The sequence below is a fragment of the Humulus lupulus genome, chromosome 7 (assembly GCF_963169125.1).
Source record: "Humulus lupulus chromosome 7, drHumLupu1.1, whole genome shotgun sequence".
In the NCBI taxonomy this organism is placed as follows: Eukaryota; Viridiplantae; Streptophyta; class Magnoliopsida; order Rosales; family Cannabaceae; genus Humulus; species Humulus lupulus.
Genome location: NC_084799.1, coordinates 160,870,730 through 160,896,161, shown reverse-complemented (window position 1 = coordinate 160,896,161; position 25,432 = coordinate 160,870,730). Strand labels below are relative to the sequence as shown.

Here is a 25,432-nt window from a genome sequence, read left to right as displayed (position 1 = left end):
TATAAACTTTCAATGTCTTACACCATTAGACATTTAAAACCCCTGATAAGTTTTAATGTCTTACACCATTGGTGTAAGACATTGTAGGGAGTCATTGTATATCAAATTTTTTGTAGTGGTAGCACCACAGATGTGGGCTTGAGTTCTTCTAGACCTAAGTGCAAGTATATTGAATATGGCATGAGATTTTATAACGATCCAAAATTGCTAACAGGGTTTAGTGCCTTGATTAGCGTGCCGGGAATGCACAATTGGATATGTGTGTGATTACGTGATTTAAATGCGTGAATATGTGGCATGCATGATATATATGATGATGTGAATATATTATATGCATGTTTATGATTATTAGATATAAATGTGGGCCCTTTATTGTTTATAAGGGCATATCTGTAATTTTGGCCTGTTAAGGGCATAAATGGGATTATGTTTGTTAATGGTACAGACCACATTATTTTGTGGATATATTTGCAGTACACGGCTCGAGGCGATCCTAGTGAGAGGACTAGCGAAATAGTCACAATAGGGTTTAATACCCAGCTCGGGGTGAGCATAGGGGTATTTTGGGAACTTGGAGGATATTTTGGGGTTTATTGAGTAATGAGAAAGTATTTGGTAATTAGTTGGGCATGATGAGATTAATTGGCAAATGGTAGGAATACTCGAGGAAATGTCGGGAATCTGGAAATGACCATTTTACTACTAGGGTTAATTAGAGGGTTGAGTTGTCATGAGGGGTATTTTAGTCTTTTTGGCTAAGGTCTATGATCAGGTGAAGTTTTAGGAAACTACCAGAGTAAGTAGGAATACACTCAATCTCTTTCACTCTCTCATATACACAGTTTCTCTTCCTCTCTCTAGAACTAAGGGGAACTTAGAAGCTTAAAGGAGAAAAAGCCAGGAAATTGAGCTGAGTTTGAGCTGGGAAATCTGGGAAACTGAGGCTAGAAATAGACAGAGTATAGCTTGGGGATTCAAGCTGCAAGCTGAGGTAAGGTTTCAAGTTGTAATTATTGAATTCTGTTATGTTATAGTGAGAACTTAGAGCTTGCATGAAAATGGGATCCAAGGCTGAAAGTAGATGTTTGAGGAGAGTAAGGAATTGCTTATAGGCTAGATATGATGTTTAGGCTATAAGGTTAAGAATTCTGGACTTAAATCTGAGTTTGGCTAGTTACTGGGGTTGAATTTTGAGGTTTAGGCTTGAGGACAAATGTTGGAAAGAGGTGGATTTTCTGGGTTTGGGGGCTCGGGTCGCAGCCCTATTCTTTAGGCGCCGGGCCTGCATGCTCAAAGAGGCTGGGATGCCTCTAATTTTCCCAAGCACGCCACGACCCAAGGGTGTGCAAGTCGCAGCCCGTGTCCTCCAGCACTCGTGATGAATTCTACTACCCAGTTTAGTAGAATTTGAGGTCCCGAAGGCTAGTATTGGTTTCTAAAACATTTAATTGGATTAGAATTTGATAAATTATCCATCATTGCTTGTGACTAGGATTATCATTAAGACTCAGGATTGAGGATTGTGCTCGGAACCGTTCTTTATGCATTGCTCGGGACTTGAGGTAAGAAAACTGCACCCATGTGGTTGTGTTTGGGACTAAGGTTCCCTATAAATGAACATGTATATTGTGTAATTGTATGGTTGTTTTATGTAATATAAAAGTACAGCCTAAGGGTGTCGGGGCTGATGATAAGCGTACTAAACGCAGCTCGGCGTAAGTGAGACGGGATCAGCTAAATAACCAGAGGGCTTGGCCTAAGGGCGCTGGTACCTAATTTCTTGTATTACTGATCGAAATATATGTTGAAAGTATATGTTTATCATTGTCGAGATTTATATCTGTATTCTGCTGATTAGTTGAAGAGAATGGATTGAAATTGATTATATGCTTGTGTTGCTATATGTGCTTGTTGTTTATGGGTTTCTTGTTGGGCCTTGGCTCACAGGTGCTACGTGGTGCAAGTAAAGGCAAAGGGAAGTTGTAAAAACCATGAGTTGGCGAGCTCTAGGGGCGAAGTGTACATCGTCAGCTGCTCGACCGCCATGGCCTAGGGAATTAACAAGCATTAGAGCTCTAAATTATACTTTGCCGTTAGATTGGCTTTTGTTGTATCAATGTTTGAGAGTTGTACTTGTCATGTAAACCTTGTTTTTGGGATCCCATGTATCAAACATGTGTTTTAATGAAAATTAATCATTTATGATCAAAATCTTTTAACCCTAACATGTTAGTTAACTTTAGGAAACTTATATTTATGTTCAAACAATTTGATTAGCAAGTATGGCACTATTTTGAACACACATTGTGACGGTCTTGGTTATCCAGGACATTACAGATTTACACTTGCTCCTAAGTCTAGAAGGGCTATACCAAATTCCTATTCCCCAATTGGACATGAGATGGTGGGACAACCAAGATCTTTGTACTAAGGTGATGTCTTGCAGTCAATTATCGCGCTAGCTTGTTCTACCAAGAATGCAATTTTCTTCACATGTTGCTTTCTTTAAATAGTGCACAAATCCTTGATAACCTTGGCATAAGTCGGCACTTGTTTGATCACATGCAACAATGGCAAGTTGATCTTCACTTGTGTTAAAAGGTCTAGGATTTCACCATGATTTTCTAGTACCTTTCCAATGGTTTTCAAAGCTTGAGGAAAGGGCGCCTTTACTGGAATGTTTATTGGCACATCATCATCTGGAGCGGGCATTGACGTACTCGTTGTCTTAGTTAATGGTGAAACCGTACTCTGACCACTTCGAGTAGTGACGGCATTAACCTCTCTGAGATTTGTATCTATAGAGGAGGTTTGAGCCATGTGTTGCCCTTTTTGATGGATTACAGGTTGAGCGGGAAGTCTACCATGCTCTTGAATTTCCAAAGTAGTGTTTAACTTTGTCATTTTTCTTTTTATGTCTTTCATTTCCTCCACTATTTGTGTGAGACTAGATTTGAGCTCTTGAGTTGAGGCTATTTGTGTTTGCGCATTTGCAAGGTATTCTCAAGAGAATTACTTGACTGCATGTTATTTTGAGGAGCAATGTACGCTTTTGGCAGTTGTTGCTGCTCAAGCCTCCACTGGCTCCCAGATGCTTGGTTTGAATCCTTCTAGCTGAAATTTGGATGGTTGCACCAACTAGGATTGTAAGTGTTTGACAAAGGGTTATAAGGCTTCTTGTAATCCCCTAAAGCATTGCATTTTTCCTCATTTACTCCTCTTAACTCAACAAGAGAAGGGCACTCTTGCAGTTGATGTTCCGTCCCTCCACAGATGAAGCATGGATCTCGTGTCTCTACTTTTGTGTCCATGTGGATTCCTCTACCATCTTGAGTTTGGAAAGCCTCGAATTGTTTTCTCAATGAATCAATTTGGCTTTTGACATTGTCATCTTCCCTCAATTGGTAGATTCCAGTTGATCGTGGCTTGTCCATAGGACTCGGTCCATTCCATGTGTAGGACTTTTCAGTGAGATCTTTGAGGTACTCGAAAGCTTCATCGGTATCTTTTTGGAGGAATTCACCATTGCACATCATTTGTAAGAATTTTCTTTGTCCGGTTGTGAGACCGCCATAGAAATAGCTGACCAGATGCCAGCTTTCGTATCCATGATGTGGGCATTGATTTATCAAATCTCTAAACCTCTCTTAGACCTAATGGAAAGTTTCATGGTCTTTCTGGATGAAGGTATAGATTTGCCTCTTAAGGCTGCTAGTCTTATGGGGTGGAAAGTATTTGGCGAAGAATGCTTTTGTCATTTTGTCCCATGTTCCGATAGATCTAGGCCTTAAGGAATACAACCAACTTTTTTCTTTGTCTTTGAGAGAGAAAGGAAAGAACTTCAATCTCACAATGTTGGTGACATCAGCTCGGAAGTTGAATGTAGCCACCATCTCTTCGAATTCCCGTATATGCATGTACAGACTCTCGTTTTCCAACCCATGGAAGGTTGGTAAAAGGTTAATCATGCCAGGTTTGAAATCAAAATTTGGCATATTGTTGGGATACATTATGCATGAAGGTGTGGCTGTACGCGTAAGATTTAGAAAATCATGTAGCGTTCATGGTTGGACTTCATCTTGATGATCCATCGTGGGTGGTTTAGGAAGTCTCGGTGAATTGGGTGAATGTGGACAAATGGAAGAAGACAACGAGTTAGGAGAGTTCTCTAAATTTTCTACTTGTTGTCTCACAAATCTCCCTAGTGCATCTCTATTTCGTGGTATAATTTTTTTTTGTAAGTATTATAAGTGCAAGTGTGTAATAGTGTAATAAGTATACACCAAAAATGTTCTCAGACCAATTGGGAAGGCTGCCAAGGTACCACTTTAGGCCCAAGATCTTTCTAGAACTCCCCGAGGTTCTTAGAAAAGGTTGGAGGGTAACGCTAACACAGGCCTTATTTAAGAACCAATTTTTCGAAGACAGAAAAAGTTTGGTTTTTACTGATTTCCAAAATTACACAAATGTTCTCAATACTTTGATTTTCAAAATTTTATGATTCAAAGTTTAATGCTTTTTTTAAAAAAGAAAACCTAAATCTAGAAAATAAAATTCTAAACCTAATAGTAAGAGAAAATAAATAAATAAAGTAATAACAAAAATAAATAAAAATTAGTGAGAAAAAAATTAAAAGAGAACTTTAAAAAAATTCAATAAAAAAATAATTCACTATGCAAACCTTTAATTGTAAAATTACCTCCCCGGCAACGGCGCCAAAAATTGATATCGCCCAATAAACTCCTAAGTGGTCGCAGTGGCAATCAGGCTACGTCGTATCCACAAAGAGGTAAAATACCAGTAAAAAGAAAGATTAGTAAGTTAGAAATAAGAAACTTAGAAATAATGTAAAAAAAGAATAATATTTAAACACTAAATAAACAAAATTAAAGAATTAGAATTAAAAAGAAAACAAGGAAGGCACAAGTTTCATTCATGCAAACATATATATTAATAAAATTGATTCATTCTACACCATTAATTATAGTTGGAAAATAAATATAATAAAGTTTACCGTAAAATATGTTCTTAATTAAATTATACGAACTTCTAATTTTAAAAACATATCATAATATATATCTTAGAGCGACAAAATACCGATGGTAGATTCAAAAAGATTCTATGTTTTTGCTCATTAGTGAATTGAAACTCCAACTTAGAGGTGAACTTAAGAATGAGAGAATAATATCTTAGGGCTACTGGTAAATCATCATCATCATCTATAGTCTCCCATATTTCTTCTAAAGTTGAAATTACAGAAGGAAAATCTTTTAAAAGTCAAATTACTAGGACATATTGCTCTGCAGCTCTCATCATGATTTGCTTAGTAGTCTGAAGATGGTCTATCTCCTTGTGGAATAAAATCAATCTCTGAGTGATTCTTTCTAGTACTCCTACTGTATTTCTTGGCTCTCTAATTCTTTTCCAAGGCTTTAATGGCTCGGATATCCTGATAGGTCAAGGCACCATCCATTCTTATTTGAAAACATAAAGGCTAAACTGTTAGCTAATAACATAAACATCAACATACTAAACATAAACACTTACATTGGCGGTTAGATTCGGAGCTTGAGCGTGTGTATCAAGGAGAGCTTCATGCAAATGAACCGTTGCTCTGATACCAACTGTAATGACCCAACTATTTCTAAGACCTTGGACCCTTAAAACTACTAGACATAGCTACTATTTTTTAGAAAACTTACATAAGAAATATTCATAACTTTATTAACAACTCCAAAATAAATATTGTGCAAGTTACAAAATAAGATGTAAAATATGGTATGGGTACCCATTGTTTAATAAAACATAAAATCAATTGTTAAAAAAACTAAGTGCGGAATTACAAAATAAACATAATTTTAAAAACTAAAAATAACGTCATCCTAGAATCGTTCAACAGTCCATTGAATCCCTTCATCCTGAACACATAAGCCAAGTTGCCAAGAATCCTTTCGCCTTCCATACTTATTTTCCTGCATCACACTAAAAATAAAGGAGTGAGTCTAATACCCAGCAAGGAAAATCTACTAACAACATACATCATATGTCATAAGCATATAACTACATTATAAACATACACTATAAAACATATAAGTATAAAACATATATTGCAATGGCCATCATACTTCTTGGGGCTTGCTAGCTAGGCAAATCATATGCCCATAAATTTGTAGGGCTTGTTATCTAAACAAGTCATATAAATTTGTGGGGCTTGTTATCTGAACAAATCATATGCCCATAAATTTTTAGGGCTTGTTATCTAAACAAGTCATATACATTTGTGGGGCTTGTTATCTGAACAAATCATATGCCCAAGGATTATAATCTTGGGGCTAGTTATTTGAACAAATCATATGCCATGTTATCTGAACAAGACATATGCCCAAGGACTATAAGACATACTATACATATACATATCATATAATAAGCATATCATAACATAAAGATATCATATAAGCACATAAAATCTATCTGATTTTCCTTACCAACACCGGGATATTTGAGAACAAGGACGGGATTTGGAACACTCCTAAAACCAACAACAAGAATGGTGAGTATTTCTAAAGAAAAGAGATGATAAAGAAGAGAACTAAACCACCAAGAAGAATCCTACCGAAAAGAAACCTTAAGTTCAAAGAACTTAAATACCTAACCAAGTATCGAAAACAACAAGTTAGGATTTGAGTAAAGAAAACTAAAGAACCATATAGAAATGAACTTAAGAATTGGAATACCTTTGGATGTACTAGAATCGATCTACACCTCGATATTGAAAACACACTATATCTCACTTCCCAAGTATTTATAAAGCTTAAGATGATAAAGCTTTTATCCCAAACCCAAGTGTATCACTCTATAGTAACCCTAGCAGCTTGAAGGCTCTGAACACAGCTTGAAGAATGAGAGAAATGGCTGGGTACTAGGTCCTATTTATAGAGTTCAAGGAGTGAAAATATCTCCTTTTGGCTTGAATAAAATAATGAATATTAATTGAAAAAATATTTGAATATTCGTTCAACAGGTGCCCAAGACTCGGTCAAAATCGTTCAGAGGCAAGTCAAGAGGTTAAGGAATGAATCAAGCGTGATTTCTATGAAGTTTGAAAACAGGCCACTGGAGCCAATATATCGCCTAGGGTAGGCGATATATCGCCCCTACCAGCATATCACATGCTCGTGTTTTCGTTCGTGCAAAGTCGACGTGTTTTTCGTATCTTCCGTAGGCGATATATCGACCCCTATAACTGCGATATATCGGCATACGTTGATATATCAACCACGTATTTGCACTATTCCATCTTATTTTGAATTGATAAAATAGCTTTGACTGAGTCATAATACGATCCTAACAGTTGCTGGAAGGTTCTAGAGCTTTTAGATCTTTCTTTTTAAATTAAACTATTCATCAAAATACTTAAATCCTTAATAAACATGCACATGACAAGTGTCATGATCTTATTAGTTCTATCTAAACCTTATAGTATAATAAATGACATCTCTATAATTAGCTATATTAATCAAATCTTATGTTATAATTAATATTCTTAAACTATAGGTTAAACTTATAAAATTCATAATTGTTGCAATGAGTTTCCAACTAAGTCCCGATTTGAACCAAAATCCACGGTAACTAACATACTACTAACTAATACTAACTACTAGTACTACTACTAACTATCTAGCTAGATAAGTAAAGTTTTTGGACTCTACAATTCTCCCCTACTAAAAAGAATTCCGTCCTCAAAATTTACTCACCAAAATATTCCAGATACCGTGCTAAAATGTCTTTTTCCAACTCCCACGTTGCCTCTCGTTCAGAACTATTAGACCATAGGACTTTGACTATCGGAATACTGTTAGACTGTAAATCCTTCATCCCTCTATCTAGGATGCTGACCGTTCGTTCCTCATAACTCAAGTCTTTCTGGAGTGCTATCGTATCATACTTGAGGACGTGAGAAGGATCTAACACATTTTTACGCAACACTGAGATATGGAACACATTATGGCTATCTGCTAGAGCCGATGATAGGGCTAATATATATGCAACTACTCCCACTTTGTCCAATATCTCAAAAGGACCTATAAACCTGGGACTAAGCTTGCATTTCTTCCCAAACCACTCCACACCTTTCATAGGAGATATCTTTAAGAAGACTTGATCTCCGACTTTGAATTCCACATCACGCCGCTTGGCATCGGTATAACTTTTCTGATGGCTCTGAGCAACGAGCATACGTTTTCTAATCAGTGCTACTGCACCCTGAGCTTCTCTAACAGCTTCGGGTCCAAGAAGTTGCCTTTCTCCTACCTCTTCCCAATGTAACGGCGATCGATACCTCCTTCCATAGAGTAACTCATAAGGTGACATCTCGATCGTTGACTGGTAGCTATGGTTGTAGGAGAATTCTATCAGCGGCAAATACTTACTCCATGATCCTCCGAAATCAAGTACATAAGTGTTATCCAAAAAACAAGCGTGGATGACATGGCAAACATTTAGTACACGTGGCTAACATCTGGCAGAATTCGTGCTCGACCATCGACCAGGAAGGCATCTATTGTCACGACGTTCGATCTCTTCATACGACCAGCCTGGTCGTACGCATGCTATACGCGGAAAAGATCTTATGCAGTTATGATAGTATCCGAAATTATCTCCCATGATTTCCTAAGTATCCAATTATTTAGGAAATAATATCTATAACAAATTAATGTAAATCCTCCTTGAGCCTATAAATAGAGAAGGAGGGCTCAAGGGAAAAGGATCTTCTTCTTCTTCTTTTTTGCTTTCTGATCACTAGAGATTAGAGTTATCATATTTGATATATTGTCTTGTTCTTCAGAGGTTGGTGAAACTCATTGAACCCTAGTTCTTTGACCACTCCTCTGAATCCTATATCAATAACAATTCAAGTGGACGTAGGTTATTACCAGATTCTGGGGCCGAACCAATATAAACTCTTGTGTTCTTTATTGTTTCGTCATCATATTCTTTCCAACGTGTTCGTCCAAATCAAGCTTATTTGACTCCGTGTCAGTTGGCCAAAATCAGGGTCAACATTCTGGTGCTTTCATTGAGAGCTTGATACATTATCGTTGAAAGATCAATGGCGAAAACTACCAAGAAAACTAGACAGGCGGTCGGCGCTGCACCATCTCACCCGACTCCTCCTCCTCCAAACGTGGCTGAGGATGAGCCACATTTGGAATTTGATGAGGAAGAAATGGACTCCGAGACGCTGAAGAATACCCTAGGGGTATTGCAGGATGAACTGGCCAATCTGAGGGCCAGCCAGGAAAGTGCTGCCGAAATCATGGCGCGGCAGCAACAAGAAATTGAACGGCAGCGCCTGGAGCTGAGTGAAAGACAGGCGGAGATGGACCGTCGCCAGAGGGAGGCCATGGCAGCCCTCGAGGTAGCCCTTCAATTGGCTAGGAATCAGGCTGCACCTGCCTCGCAGCCTGATCAACCTGCGAATGGGCCACCCCACAGGGGTCCCAATCCTAGCCCGCCTATCCAACCCTCGAGCCCACAAAGGCCCGAGCAGCCACCGGCGCCTCAGGACGATGTCCCGCTAAGGGACCCTGAAGCACAGCCTCCATCCCAAGCTGGTCGCTGCAATCCCCCACAGCAGAGGCAGAATAGGGTCGGGCAGCCGCCTCACAGTCCTAGACGCCATATGGGCGACGAGCCAAACCCTCCGAGCAGAGGACAGCGTCCTCCTGGTAATAGGAGGAACTCAGAGTTAGGCTCTGCGGTTCGAGGCCCCCCACGGCATGATAATGCATGGGGACCTACCGACCAACGCAGACAACCCTCTAAAGCTCAGGAGGTTCCAGCCCGGGAAGGCAACCGAGGGAACAGTCGATCCCACCATAGCCAATGAAGATTAAGAGATGGCCATGGTTATAATGAGGCCGACTCAGGCAGAGGAAATGTCGGTCGGAGGAATGAAGAAAGGGGTGGAGGCAGAAGCCTGCCGCCTAGGGATGACCAACCCGATAGACGGGACGCTGGGGGGCAGCCCAGACAAAATAACGTCTTCAACCAGCTCGGAGCTAGCGAGCAGTGGAGGAGAGACGAGGATTTAAGAGACGTACTCAACGATCCCCGGGAGCGGCAAGACGAGAACGTCCCCCCGGCACCAGAGGCCACGGCGATTCCTGGCGTCGTGCAAGCCCAGATAGATGCCCTCAACTAGGAGTTACAGCAGCTGGTCAGGGGAAGAACATCTTATATCGACCACGATAGGAGAAAAGGCACTCCTTTCGTCCAGAGGATAGCTATGGCAGAAACTCCTAGCAAGTTTAAGATGCCTACACTTCCAAACTTTGATGGGTATGGTGACCCGGTATCTCACGTCAACAAATTTGAGATACAAATGGACATTTAGAAAGTGTCCGAAGACGCTCGGTGCAGGATCTTCCCTGCAACACTTTCTGATGCCGCACAGGAGTGGTTTTTCAAATTCCCTCCTGCAAGTATAGTTTCCTGGGAAATGTTCATAAAGGAGTTTTATGGATAGTTCTACGCGGGTCGTGTGCACCCGACTGAGGCAAACCAGCTGGTTGAAATACGCTAGCAAGACGGAGAACCACTGAAGGACTACGTCCAGCATTTTATGCGAGCAACTACTGGAGCAAAAACAGTGGGAGACGAAGGCAAGATGATGGCCATAACCGCAGGGGTTAAGCGCCGCACGCCTCTCTGGGACAGCCTCAGAAAACATGGGGTTAGAACTACCCAGGAATTCTTGGATCGAGCTGATCGATACATCAAGCTCGAAGATGCCATCGCCAATGAAGGGAAGCCCCCAGGCAAGGATAAGGGGACTGCCGAGCCCGCCAATGGGTCTAAGCCCAACGGCAATGGCAAAGGCAACGGGAACGGCAACGGCAATGGCAAGAATGGGGGGAAATGGCAACACAATGAGCCTTCCACCTCTGACAATAAACGAGCCAAAGGTAATCGTTATGAACCTCGGTTCACTAACTATACTGCCCTTATTGAGTCTCGGGGAGAGGTTTATCAGGCCATGAGTTCCAGTGTGCCTTATAAGAAACCTGCTCCCATTCGAAAGGATATTTCGAGAAGAGACACTACCAAGTTCTGTCGTTATCATAACGACTACAGGCATGATACCAATGAATGCAACCAGCTGAAGGATGAGATCGAGTTCCCTATTAGACAAGGGCACTTGAGAAGATATATACGGGCCTCGGGAAATTCCCAACGAGAAGCTCCAGGTGGCAACGAGCAAGCGCCTACACGCCAACGCTCGCCACCTTTGCAGCCTGATCCCGTGACTGGCACATTGTTAACCATCTGCGGAGGCCTGCACCTTGCGGGAAACAGAGGAAAGGCCAGGGAACGATATGCTCGGACTCTGCGCCACGACCAGGACATCGAGATGATGATTGTGGATGACCGCGCACTGAAAAAGGCTCGGTCAGAAGAGGGTGAAATAAACTTCTCTGATAGCGATGCCCAACATGTCCGGTTCCCACATTCTGATCCGCTGGTCGTGGATATCCAAATGGCCAATATGATGGTGAAGAGAATGCTAGCTGATAGAGGAAGTTCGGGGAACATCCTGTATAAGTCTTCGCTGGAACGCATGAAGTTGTCCGTTAAGGACCTAGAGCCCTGCAACCAAACAATATACGGCTTCTCTGGTGAGGGACTCGCCCCAACAGGGTCAATCAGACTACCAGTGACAACAGGTACAGTGCATGCTACCAGGACATTACTCGCTACTTTCATAGTAGTCGATTGTCCTTCGGCGTACAATGCCGTCATTGGGAGGCCTATACTGGTTGATCTACGGGCCGTCACCTTTATATGGCACTTAGCCATGAAATTCCCGACAGACGCAGGGGTAGGACGCGTGTTGGGAAAATAGAGGGTGGCCAGGGAGTGCTACAATGCCTCAGTCACGAAGGCGAAGAAGGGAACGTCAAAGAGCACTCCCCCAGATAGGTTGCAAATGGCAATTGATACACAAGCCCGATCTAGTGATGAAGTCACCAAATAGGGTGTTGCCCAAAGTGAGGATAGAGATTTAGATCCTCGCTTTGGGGATTTTGAAGAAAATGTTGGACCCTTCGAGGACCTAGAAGAGGTCCAACTTGATGAGAAAGACTCGACCAAAGTCGCGAAGGTCGAGAAAAACTTAGAACCAACCACGAAGCATGCACTGGTGGAGTTTTTGTGGAAAAACCAGGAAGTCTTTGCCTAGTCGCACAAAGACATGGCTGGGATAGATCCTGCAGTTATCAGCCATGTCCTGAACATAAACAAGAGTTTTCCACCCGTGCAACAGAAAAAAGAAGGCTACTCAATAAGGATCACTCGAGAGCCTTAAAAGAAGAAGTTGAAAGATTAAAGGAGAATGGGTTCATCAGGGTGGCGTTTTATCCATCGTGGGTCTCTAATCTAGTATTGGTTCCCAAGCCTAACGGCAAATGGCAAACCTGTGTGGATTTTACTGACCTCAATAAAGCCTGCCCGAAGGATTGCTTCCCACTCCCAAGGATCGACCAGTTGGTCGATGCTATTGCAGGACACAAGATCCTCTCCTTCATGGATGCATACTCAGGCTATAATCAGATCAGCATGCATCCCCCTGACGAGGATCACACCAGCTTTCGGATCAATACGGGATTATACTGTTATAAAGTAATGCCCTTCGGACTGAAAAATGCAGGTGCGACTTACCAGCGATTGGTTAACCACATGTTTAAAGAATTAATCGGGGTAAACATGGAGGTGTACGTGGACAACATGCTGGTAAAGTCGAAAAAAGCAGAAGGACATGTGAAGGATTTACAAGAGTGTTTCAACGTATTGAACAAATACCAGATGAAACTAAATCCTCTCAAATGTTCCTTCGGAGTTAGATCAGGGAAATTTTTGGGGTTCATTGTTAATTCAAGAGGAATCGAGGCCAACCCCGACAAGATAAAAGCCCTGATCGACATGAAATCGCCAGAGAAGATCAAGGATGTACAAAGTTTAACTTGAAGAATTGTAGCCCTAAGTAGATTTATTTCCAAGTCAATGGATAAATGTGTCCCTTTCTTCAATCTACTTAGGGGAAACAAGAAGTTTAAATGGACAGGAGACTGCGAGCAAGCTTTTCAGGCCTTAAAAGTCCATATGGCATAGCCTCCTATTTTATCAAAGCCTGTCGAAGGAGCAACTTTTTTCATTTACCTGGCGATCACTGAAGTTGCTGCTAGTGCGGTACTAGTACGAGAGGAAGAAGGCGTACAAAAAGCGATTTAATATGTAAGCAAGAGGCTAATCGGAGTAAAACTGAGGTATCCTCCCATCAAGAGGTTAGCGTATTGTTTAATCTTGGCCTCAAGGAAGCTACGTCCTTACTTCCAAGCCCATCCCATTACAGTCTTAACTGACCAGCCCCTTCGGCAAGTCCTCCAAAAACCAGAGGCTGCTAGGCGTTTATTGAAATGGGCTGTCGAACTGGGGCAGTTTGATATTACATATTCACTGCGAGCAGCAGTAAAGGGACAAGTCTTGGCTAATCTTATTGCAGAGTTCACCGAACTCCCAGACAACGAGCAGTACGAAAAGCCTAGTGCGCCTAAGCCTCAAGATGAAGCTCCTTCGTGGAAGTTATTCACAGATGGGTCGTCAAACGAATCTCACGCGGGATCAGGAGTGATCTTGATAACGGCAGAAGGGCATCGATTTCACTGTGCCATTAGGTTCGACTTCACCGCGTCAAATAATGAAGCCGAATACGAAGCACTCCTCGCTGGATTAAGAATGGCAAAAGACATGAGTATAAAGGTGCTGGATATTTACAATGATTCACAGCTGGTAGTGAATCAAGTTCTAGGGGAATATCAAGAACGAGGCCTAAAAATGGTGGCCTACTTGAACAAAACAAAAGATCTATTGGCCCAGTTCAAGAAGTATACCCTCCAGCAAATACCTCGGGATCAGAATTCAAACGCAGATGCCTTAGCCAAACTCGCGAGCGCGAAAGATGCTAACACTTTGAATATTTTGCCAATGGAAAGAATGAGCGAGCCAAGCATACGAGCAAATGAAACCAGTATGGAAATCCGAATGGAAGATACTTGGATAGCGCCTTACTTGGAGTATCTGACAAATGGTGTACTACTAGCAGATAGGAACAAGGGCAGAACTCTTCAAAGGCAGGCTGCTAGGTATATACTGGTCGATGGTATTCTATACCAAAGGGGATACTCCATGCCACTGCTCAGATGTATTACACCAGAGAAAGCTAAGGAACTGATGAGGGAAGTGCATGAAGGCTTCTGCGGGGATCACGCTGGGGGGCAAAGTTTGGCGAAAAAGATTCTAAGGCAGGGCTATTTCTGGCCGACTATGAATGAAGATTCAATGGAGTTTGTGCGAAAGTGCGATAAGTGTCAGAGATTTTCCAAAATCCCACGCGCAGCTCCAAACGAGTTAAAACAGATGCAGAGTCCTTGGCCTTTTGCAGTATGGGGTATAGACTTGATTGGATCCCTGCCAACGGGAAAGGGAGGAGTGAAGTACGCAGTTGTAGCAGTCGACTACTTCACCAAATGGGCCGAAGCTGAACCACTCACTACCATAACGACCAAGAAAGTTCTTGACATTGTCATCAAGATCATTGTTTGCCGATATGGTTTTCCTCGAAAGATTGTCTCAGACAACGGAACCCAATTTGACAGTGACTTATTCACTGACTTCTGCGAAAGGCACGGGATTATCAAAAGCTTTTCCTCAGTCGCGCATCCACAAGAAAATGGGCAGGTCGAAGCAGTGAATAAAATGCTTAAGGAAACCCTGAAGAAAAGACTTGAAGACGCTAAAGGAGCATGGCCAGAATAGCTGCCTGAAGTCCTCTGGTCGTATAGAACTTCTCATCGAACTGCGACGAGTCACACCCCATTTTCCTTGGCATACGGGTATGAAGCTATGTTACCTGTCGAATTAGATCCCCCCTCACATCGACGCATTACATACGACCAGAGCCAGAATAGCCAACTGATGATGGAGTCCCTAGACTCAATTGAAGAAATACGAGAAAGAGCCCAACTCCGAGTTGCTGCGTACCAGCAAAAGGTCGCCCGGTATTTTAAATCAAAGGTGAAAGAAAGGAAATTCAACGTCGGCGACCTAGTGCTACGATGAGTTTTCTTGAATACCCGCGACCCCACTGCTGGAGTGCTTGGACCAAACTGGGAAGGACCTTACCAGATTGAAGAAGTCCTTCATCCGGGCACCTACAAACTTGCACGCTTAAATGGAGATCTCGTTCCACGCTATTGGAACGGTGAACACCTGTGCAAGTACTACCAATGAACAGTCCTTTTTAAAGGACTGGCTTGTATAAATTTTTACTTTTTACAAGTTTCGAAAAAGGGTTAGCCACATTGTATGGCTAATCGCTTATAAGTGTAAGATCTTTTTTAAGATCACTCGTAAAGACATGTTTAGTCCATTTTTAATACGAGATTATAAGGGACTGTGCGCAACCAGTCATTCTTGCCAACCATTGTAAATTTATTTTTACAAGTATTTGTTCATTACGTGTGTTGTTTTGCTGTATTATAAGTGTTACGTTTCCTACCGAGCAGCAATGTTCGCATAGGTCGTGGTCAAGGCAAGTGACCAATGACCTAAAGCTCCTCAATCACTTGGGGGGCACATAAGGTACATCGATAGCAAAGCATACCAAAGGGTATGTAAACACATGAACAAAATGAGTGAAAGCATGCTATGGTACTTAGAGTATTTTTCAAAATTTATGTTTTGTTAAATCAAACCAAAGTACTATGCTAAGTTCGGTCATGCAAACAAATATTATAATAAAAAGAAACATTATAATATCAATGAGGCAATCTTTTACACCGCGAGCAGTATTGCTCGGATGTAATTGTTTAATTAAAAGTAAAAATCTTTTGCACCGCGAGCAGTATTGCTCGGATGTAATTGTTCAATTGTAAGTAAAAAAGTTGCCCTTGCAGTAATAAAAATAAATTGTCTTTGCAAGCAGACCCGTGGGCCATAAAAACAAAACAAAAGAAAATTTTTTACTGAGCATGAGGGTCTTGAGGATTAGGGGGAGTGCCCTGGTCGGCAGGAGGACCAGCTTCAGCATCAGCAGTGGGAGCCTTAGCCTTAGCCTTCTCCTCTGCCTCCAACCGGATGGCGCACTGCGCCATCAGAGTCCTCTTCAACCGCTCAGACAAGTAGTTGAAGTTGGCCTCCCGGTTGTGCTTCCAGAACTCGTAGAAGCAGAGGTGGGTAGCTTCCTTGTACCTCTTCAAACTCTTGGCCCCTTCCTCCTTGAGCTCCTGCACTCACTCCTCAAGCTCCTACACTCACTCCTCGAGCTTCTTCGCCTCTTCCCTGCTGGCGGTCAGATCGAGTCCAAGCTGCTTACACTCTTGGGTGACAAGTACAGAACTTTCCCTCCATTTTTGCCGGTCCTCGTTGGCTTTCTTCAAGGCCTCTTGGCTGTCCTGAAGCTCCTTAGTGAGAACAGCTTGGTCCTCACACATTTGTTCGTACTGTCTAGACAGCTCCTTGTTCTCCTCGAGCAGCTTGTCCTTGTCAACCTCAAGTACTTGCTTAGCCTGAGCAAGCCTGGAGTCAAAATTCTTTCCGCGAGAAACCAACGCCCCAATGCGGTGCCAGCCAGCAGTTAGAGTCAGCAGCCCCTGAAGGATAAAAAATGAAACAAAGTAAGGGAAAGAAATCAGATATGAATAACAAAATAACAAGAAGTTACTTATGCTAACTATCTCGTTCAGCCCTCTGTTGACGACCTGGTCGACATCCATCGAAGCAGTGTCGGTGATGGTGGCCTGACTGCATCTATGCTTTGAGATTTTGTATATCCTCTCTCGGGCTGACCCGACCACGAAGTTGGGCAGGGAGCCTTTGGGCAAGTTGTCCAATGCCTCCTTGTCTGCGGCCCTAGAGGAGGGCTGTGGATTAACAGTTGTGGGAGTCGACTGCTCGGTGGGGGCGGAGGTGTCGTGTTCTCCTTGGAAGGGGCGGCGACTGGAGCATCGTCTGTTCGAGCCTTCTTCGAGGTGGTCTTGCTGCTTTCCCCTTGAGTCCTCTTTCTATCCTTCTTTGGGACAGAAGAGGCAGCGGCCGCCTCTGGGACAGAAAAGGCAGCGGCAGCCTCGTAATGATCGAAGACATCCTCAGAGTCCATACCTGCACAAAGGGAAACAACTCGAGCAGTGAGATTAAATGGTCATAGGGGGAACAGGGATAAAAGTAAAAGGATTACAAGTAAATTACCCAGGCTACAACTACTGGTCGTAGCATTATTTACTGAACTACCTAGTTCCTGGAAGAAATCCGAGTTTAAAGAGGGAGCATTCCTAAAGTTGTCGTCCCCATCAAATAGATGAGAGGGAATTGGCAAGTTATTTAAAAGCGAGATTATTGTACCGTTTACATCCGACGAATCGTCAGAAAGTTTGGTAGGCTCGACAGCCTTTTGTTTTCCCTTGCCCTTAGGGACTGAAGGTTTCTCCGCTCGATGGGGGACGGCGGTTTCCCTGATCGTAACCCTAGTTGGTCGCCTCCGAGGAGGAGGCGCCTGAGGTTTCTGCTCGGGTTCCACATCGGCTTGGACACCGCCCGCCGAGGGTTCATTCGTCGCAGATTGGGAGCCCCAAAGGCCGACCGGCCTAAGGTTGGCCTCGTTGACTAAGTTTTTTACACTCTTATCAGCATTTGGCATGCTGGCTAAGAGTGTTGCCCTTGACTCCATTCCCGGAGTAGGGATGGGACGTAACCAGGGGCCTGGAACACAATGGATGTCAAGATATTATGACAGAAAAACACTAAGTAAAGAAGCTACTCGCGTAAGAATTTTTACCTCCTCGGGTGAAGGCCAAGTTGTCCACAGCAAGGTCAGGTGTAAGGAAGTATTCATGGTGATACTTCCCCACATTAGAGATATGGGTGGTGTCGGACAAAAAAGTGCGTCCGGATTCCTGATGGCAGAAGTGAAAAAACCCCGTACCATCTTGGTTGGGGTTGGACTTAAGGTTAAAAAGAAAATTGACCTCGTGGGGGGAAGGTACTGGCCATTTTTTGAGCTTATAAAGGATATAGAGTGCAGCTAGCATTCTATATCCATTCAGGGTGATTTAAAAGGGGGCTACTCCAAAGTAATTAGCCACCCCCTGAAAAAACGAGTGAAAAGGCAGGGTGGCACCTGCCTCAATGTGGAAACTCGACTAGGCGCTGTAAGCCCCACCTGGCAGGTTGGCTCACTGGTCGATAGATGGTTTAACTAAGGTCACACTCATCAGATTGTATCTGTTTAAATAGTTGGCAATCATCCGCAGTGTCACCGTACTTTGAGGGACGACGTGTCGCGCAACGGCTGGCTGGTGAACATGGCGAGGGCGGGCACGCCTTTGGACATTGGTCTCTGTAGTGAATTCACCTCGACCACTGGTCGAGGGGGCATCAGCAGAAGGTTGGCCTGAGAAGTTAGGGTTTTTCCTTTTTCGAGCTTTTGTTTTTGTTCGAGCCATTCTTTGATTGGGGACTGGAGGACGGTTTGAGCTTGGGCGAGAAAAGGGATTTCTGGTATCAAAGTAGATGGGTTCTCTTCGCCTTCAAGTAGTTGGGCCAAGAGGTCGTCTTCAATAGGTCTTTCTCCTCCCCAAGGGTCTTGCATATGAACTGCAAACAGACAATGGAGATAAGACACAGTCTGCGAAGTAGTGTGGAAGATTGGGATGGCGTTGCTTGCGTCTAAAAAACCAGCAGCATCCTACTCCTATACTACGATTCGACACTAATGGTTTGAAAAACAGATCAAAGAGGAAAAAAACCATTTTCTAAAAGAGAACTGTTTCGACTCCTAAAGGGCGGGAAAATACCCAGTTTTTTCACCTAGCTTAAAGATTGAATTTTTACGTCGATCTTATGCCCTAAGCCTATGATCCTTACTATCAAACTAAGTCCTAACCTATACAAAGCATAAAGACGCCCTCTTACCAAGCAATGGAAGGTTTATACAAAAAAATCCTCATAAAACCCTACTCAAGAACATAGAAATTACAGAACCATGAAACGACACGCATGGCATAATGAAAAGTTTAAAAAGACAGAATGTTACTTGGGCGAAGATGGAGATTCGGAAAAGAATGAAAAGTTCGAGTAAGAAAGATCCTCAGCTAGGCGACTGACTGGTTTCGAAGCTCTGTATTCTGAAGGCAAGGTTCTTGAAGTTCTTGACAAAGATGGCAAGAAAAAAAAATTATAAAGAAGAAAAAGAAGGTATTTATGGGGACCGAGGTATGGCCAAAAAGTAGCAATCATTACTTTTAATTCTCGAAACGTGGGGAAGTGTATAAGCCGTTAATTTGTTTCTTGAAAACTGAAAAGGCTTGATTAGACATAATTATGTCACGGTTTTCAAAAACGCACGGGGATCCTGACAGACATCATGGGGATATGAACGGTTGTTTCCTTAAAGTTTCTTTATTGTTGGTCGCACTAAACAAACTTGGGGGGCAAATGTTATCCAAAAAACAAGCGTGGATGACATGGCAAACATTTAGTACACATGGCTAACATCTGGCAGAATTCGTGCTCGACCATCGACTACGAAGACATCTATTGTCACGACGTTCGATCTCTTCATACGACCAGCCTGGTCGTACGCATGCTATACGCGGAAAAGATCTTATGCAGTTATGATAGTATCCAAAATTATCTCCCATGATTTCCTGAGTATCCGATTATTTAGGAAATAATATCTGTAACAAATTAATGTAAATCCTCCTTGAGCCTATAAATAGAGAAGGAGGGCTCAAGGGAAAAGGATTTTCTTCTTCTTCTTTTTTGCTTTCTGATCACTAGAGATTAGAGTTATCATATTTGATATATTTTCTTGTTCTTCAGAGGTTGGTGAAACTCATTGAACCCTAGTTCTTTGACCACTCCTTTGAATCCTATATCAATAACAATTCAAGTGGACGTAGGTTATTACCAGATTCTGGGGCCGAACCACTATAAACTCTTGTGTTCTTTATTGTTTCGTCATCATATTCTTTCCAACGTGTTCGTCCAAATCAAGCATATTTGACTCCGTGTCAGTTGGCCAAAATCAGGGTCAACAACAAGCGCGCAACATATCTTCTAAAATCTGTATGGTATGTTCGGACTAACCGTCTGTCTGGGGATGAAATGACGTACTAAGACTTAACTTGGTACCCATAGCTTGCTGCAAGCTTCCTCAAAATCTCGATGTAAACGCCGATCCTTTATCGGACACTATAGTGTTAGGGATTCCATGCAGTCATACTATCTGCTGAACATAAATGTTCGCGTATTGATCTGTCGTGTAAGTAGTCTTGACAGGCAGGAAGTGAGCTGACTTGGTTATTCTATCTACTACTACTCAAGTTGAGTCTTGCTACTTATTTGTTCGTCGTAGTCCCATCACAAAAACCATGGCTATGTCTTCCCACTTCCATTATGGAATACTAAGCGGTTGCAATAAGCCTACACGTCGTTGATGTTCTGCTTTCACTTGTTGGCATACTAAGCATTTAGACACATACTCTGCTACGTCTTTCTTCATTCCTGGCCACCAATACAATGCCTTGAGGTCGTGAGTCATCTTGGTCGACCCTGGGTGAACTGAGTATGGGGTATTGTGCGCTTCTTCTAAAATCTTCATCTTAATTCCTTGATCATTCGACACGCATACCCGATCCTTATATCTCAAGATCCTTGTCCTGATATCGAGAAATATGTGGCCTTGCCTTCTTTAACGGCATCCTAATGTGTCATCATGCCCTTGCCCAATCCGTATATCTTCTAACAGACTTGACTGGATGGACAAGTTAGCCAGTTTACCAATGACTACTTATATTCCAACATTTATCAGCTCCTCCTATAACGACTTTTCTATTCCAACTAATGCTGCTAGACTTCCATAATTCTTCCTGCTTAGCGCATCAGCAACTACATTTTCCTTTCCCGGGTGGTATAGGATTTCATAGTCATAATCCTTCACTAGTGCTAGCCACCTGCGCTGCCTCATGTTGAGCTCTTTTTGTGTTAAGAAATAATTTAAGATTTTGTGGTCCGTATAAATCTCACATCGTTCTCCATAAAGATAATGGCACCAGATTTTTAACGCAAAGACCACTGCCACCAACTCCATATCATGAGTTGAATAGTGTTGCTCATACTCCTTCAGCAGCCTTGAGGCGTAGGCTATCACCTTGTCATTATTCATCAGCACACAACCCAAACCTTGCTTCGACACATCACAGTAGACTACAAACTTCTCATTGGGTGTCGGTACACAAAGTACTACTAATGACCCACAATCGCTAATTTGGCTAAGGGGGCCTGATTAGCGTGCCGAGAGAGCATAATTGACTTATGAATGAATTTATTTATTTAATTGCATAACTATGTGATAAAAATGCTCGTATGATTATATGAATGTAAATGTGATATATATAGTATTTGTGAGAACCACATTATTATGTGGGCAGGTTAGCAGAGAACGACTCGAGGCGATCCTAGGGAGCTAGATAGCGGGAAAAGTCACAACGGGGCTTAATATTTGACTTTGGATAAGTGAGGGGTATTTTAGGTATTTAGACTGTCGGGTTATGGAAATAAATATATGGAGATATATTTAAGGTTAGGAAGTCTAGGCGGGAATGTTAGGGGATTTTACCGTTTTGCCGTCGGGGACGTTTCCGGCACCCCGAGTCTCGGGAGTGACTTAATTAGCTAAAAGTTAGACTTAGCCAAAACAGAAGCTAGTGGAACAAAAATAGACCGACCCTTTATTGTTCAGCCCTCTTCTCTCTCTTCTCTCTCAAGAAAACTAGTGAAAACCAAGGTGAATTCAGCTAGGAATTCAGTGATTTGAGGATAGAGCTTTGAGGAAATAGCTCAGTTTCAGCCAGGGAATTCAACCATAAACTAAGGTAAGCACTGAATTTCATTTTGACTAATTGATTATAAGGTTCATGGGTTGAAAACTAAGGATTCCTAGGTTCTTAATCTCAAGGTTGAATTAAGGTGGAAAGCTTGGGAGTTGGCTTGGATTTTGCTTAGAGAAGTGATTCCGCTGTGGAGGTAAGCTTGAATCCATAAGTTAATGACTGAATTCTGGTGTTCCATTACTGGTTTTTGTGTTCTTAAGTTTCATAAATTAAAAATGGGATTTTAATGAGTTTTAACCTAGGTTTTCTGTTGGATTATGTTGTTAGAGTCATGTTAAAAGTTTTGTGAACAATGGGTTTTGAATTAGGGAGCTTTGGGACGGTTTTGGTGACGTTTAGATGTCAGAAATGGTGAATTTTCTGGGCACGAAGGGAAGGGTCGCGGCTCTATTCTAGAGCGTTGCGGCCCTAGGATGCAAAGGAGCTAGGGAGACTCGGCCAAAGGAAGCGCTGCGGCGCCCAAGGCAGGGTCGTGGCGCGTGTCTGCTCTCTGGGAGGGGGCTTGGCTCTGCTTTAGGGGCAGGTCGCGGCTAGGCTTCAAGGGTCGTAGCCCTTAGGTGCACACTTGAACATTTGGGGATTTTAGGCACGGGAACTTAGTCTAGGGTGCTCGGGATTGATTTTTCCACCATGCTTGGTGGAATTCGATGTCCCGAAAGCTATTTTTGTATCTGGAAACCTTTGTTTGAATATTAATGGAATCCATTACATTGGATGTGACTAGGTGATTAAGCTAGGGCTCGGGAACGGATCGTGCTCGAGGAGCATCGCTTGTAATCAGTGAACGTAAAAACTAAAGGTAAGAAAACTGCACCTGGTTGTGTATTTGTAATGGGACTAAGGACTCCCTAATATGTATAATTGAAAGGATGGTATTATGCCATGTAAATAGTGAACCAACAGCCTAAGAGTGCCAAGGGTTACACAAGCGCACAGGGCGCGGCTTGGCCAGTAGTAGCCGAGGACAGCTTATTATGCACTGAGCTCGGTTTAAGCGGGCCGGAGTCAGTGGGGTAAACAGAGGGTGCGGCCTAAGTTGTCGGCCCTGACTATTATGTGACCTGATTATTATGAGACTTGAATGTTATCTGTGATTAGTTGCATCTTTGATTCTGAGTATATGCTGAATGGTTAATGTGGATTATTTGATGATTGATCATGCTTAAAGAATTGACTATTTGTTATTAATGTTCATGTTGCGCATTATGTTTTCTTACTGAGCCTTGGCTCACGGGTGCTACGTGGTGCAGGTAAAGGCAAAAGCAAGCTTGATCAGCCCTTACTTGGAGAGCTCTGCGAGCCGAATGTACATGACCAGCTACTCAGCCGCCACGGTTGGGGTTTAGGCAGGGACGCAAGAACCAGAAATGTCTATTTTGTCTTAGTATGGCTAATGGTTGTCAGTATTTTGGGAATTCTGTAAACTAACTTTTAAACTCTATTTCTTTTTGGGATCGCATGTATAAAACTGTTTAATTATATAAAGTGAAACTTTTGAGACCAAAACCTTTTTAACCCTAGCTCATACATGTTTAGTGACACGTTTTTAAATTAATGACTTGATTAGCAAGTCCTGCACCATTATAAGTACACAGTGTAGCGGTCCTAGCTATCCAGGGCATTACAACTTGCTATCCAAGCGTCCTAGGTTTAAGGGTTCCTGAAGACTGGCTGGACATGTACATTCGCTGTTAGAGACAAGCTCAATTCAGGGTTTGGTAATGTGTATGTATGTGTTTATATGCTTATATGCTTGAAATGAATTATAAACGTTGTTGTGTATTGGATTAATAGGAAGCATGAGATACTGATAGGGCCTGGCCCTTGATTGCTGTGTGAGAATATTGAGGCATGTTTATTAACATCGCCGTGCATGTAAATGATTTCTTGATTTAAAGCTATTGTGTGAAGAGATTGGGGGCATGCTTATTAGTAGCCGGTGCATGTGGATAAATGCCTATATGTTGATTGTTTGAGATTGGTTATGTTCCATTGGTGGATTTTGGAGAAGGTTTATTTTACCCTGTCATCATGGTCTGACTGCCGAGTTGTTGATTGCAGATTGACTTGGATAGCTATGCGTCCAAGAAAATCTACACGACTAGTCGGCATTAGGTCTCGGACCGAGGGTGATGACCAGGGCCAGATTCCTCCGCCAGTCCCTGAGAATTGGCAGCAGCTCATGGCAGAAATGCAGGCTCAATTACAGAGCCAGGATGAAGAGATTTGCCTACTGCGACAGCAGGCTCCATCAGGGAGCGCTACCCCTATTGTACCACCTGCAGTGGTACCAGCTATTTAGTCTGGGGAGGTTGGGAACAGGTGGGAGCCATTATATGAGCGGTTCAGGAAGCAGCAACCCCCAATCTTTGAAGGGCGACCTGATCCACTGAATGCTGAGCAGTGGCTAACTATGATTACGTCTATTCTTGATTTCATGAGGATAGAGGGGCATGACAGAGTGGCCTGTGCCACGTATATTTTGACAGAGGATATGCCCTTATCTTGTGGGAAGTAGCTTCACAGACTAGGGATGTCACTACTTTGAGTTGGGAAGGCTTCAGAGACTTATTCAGTAAAAAATACTACAATGTTGTTGTCAGGGCAGCAAAAGTTAATGAGTTCGTGGGTTTGGTGCAGGGCAATACGACTGTTACTGAATATGCCATAAAATTTGACAGGTTTGCAAAGTTTGCACCAGATCTTGTGCCTACAGATGCTGCTAGGCAAGATAGATTCATCAGGGGGCTTAATGCTATGATAGCCCGGGATGTTAGAATCACAACGGTACCTGGAGGAACAACTTATGCCCAGGTCGTTGAGAAGGCTCTTACCACTGAGGAAGCAGAGAACAAGATTTGGAGGGAAAGCGTGGTGAGGCGCGAGGGCCACAAAGTGGTGCCTCCTTATTCAGGGATAGGTAGGGGTGGAGGCCCCAGTGACTTCAAGAGGAAAACTACTGACACGACCATTGCTGGTTCTGATAGGAGGGGTCGGGGTGGATAGGGTGGCCGTCAGGGTGGCCGTGAGGCATGGGGGACCTATCCGGAGTGCCCGAGGTGTAGAAGACGCCATCTAGGCGAATGTCGGGCCAAAGCTTGTTTTGTGTGCGGAGTAGTGGGGCATCTCAGGAAGGATTTCCCAACAGTGAAGAAAGGTCAAGCAGGGAAAGTGGATAGCTTGACTCCAGCTCGAGTATTTACTTTGACGCAGGCAGAGGCTGAGGCTAGTCCCTCGGTAGTGACAGGTTAGCTTTCTAGCGCTGGCTCTCCTTTTACTGTATTGATTGATTCTGGTGCTACACATTCCTTTGTTTCTAGTAGGGTGATTGATAGATTGTGTAGACCTAGTGAATATCGGACTGCAGGGTTTGGGACTTTATTGCCTACAGGGGAACTGGTAGTTTCTAGGAGATGGATTAGAGC

General features: G+C 42.8%; 1 non-coding gene across 1 annotated transcript; it reads left to right on the top strand.

Annotated features, from left to right (window-relative positions):
• The first annotated feature begins 3,603 nt into the window (after positions 1-3,603).
• On the top strand, positions 3,604-3,710 carry LOC133793157 (small nucleolar RNA R71). Its single transcript, XR_009874615.1, has one exon. It is a non-coding gene; the product is annotated as a small nucleolar RNA R71 (small nucleolar RNA).
• Positions 3,711-25,432: the final 21,722 nt, after the last annotated feature.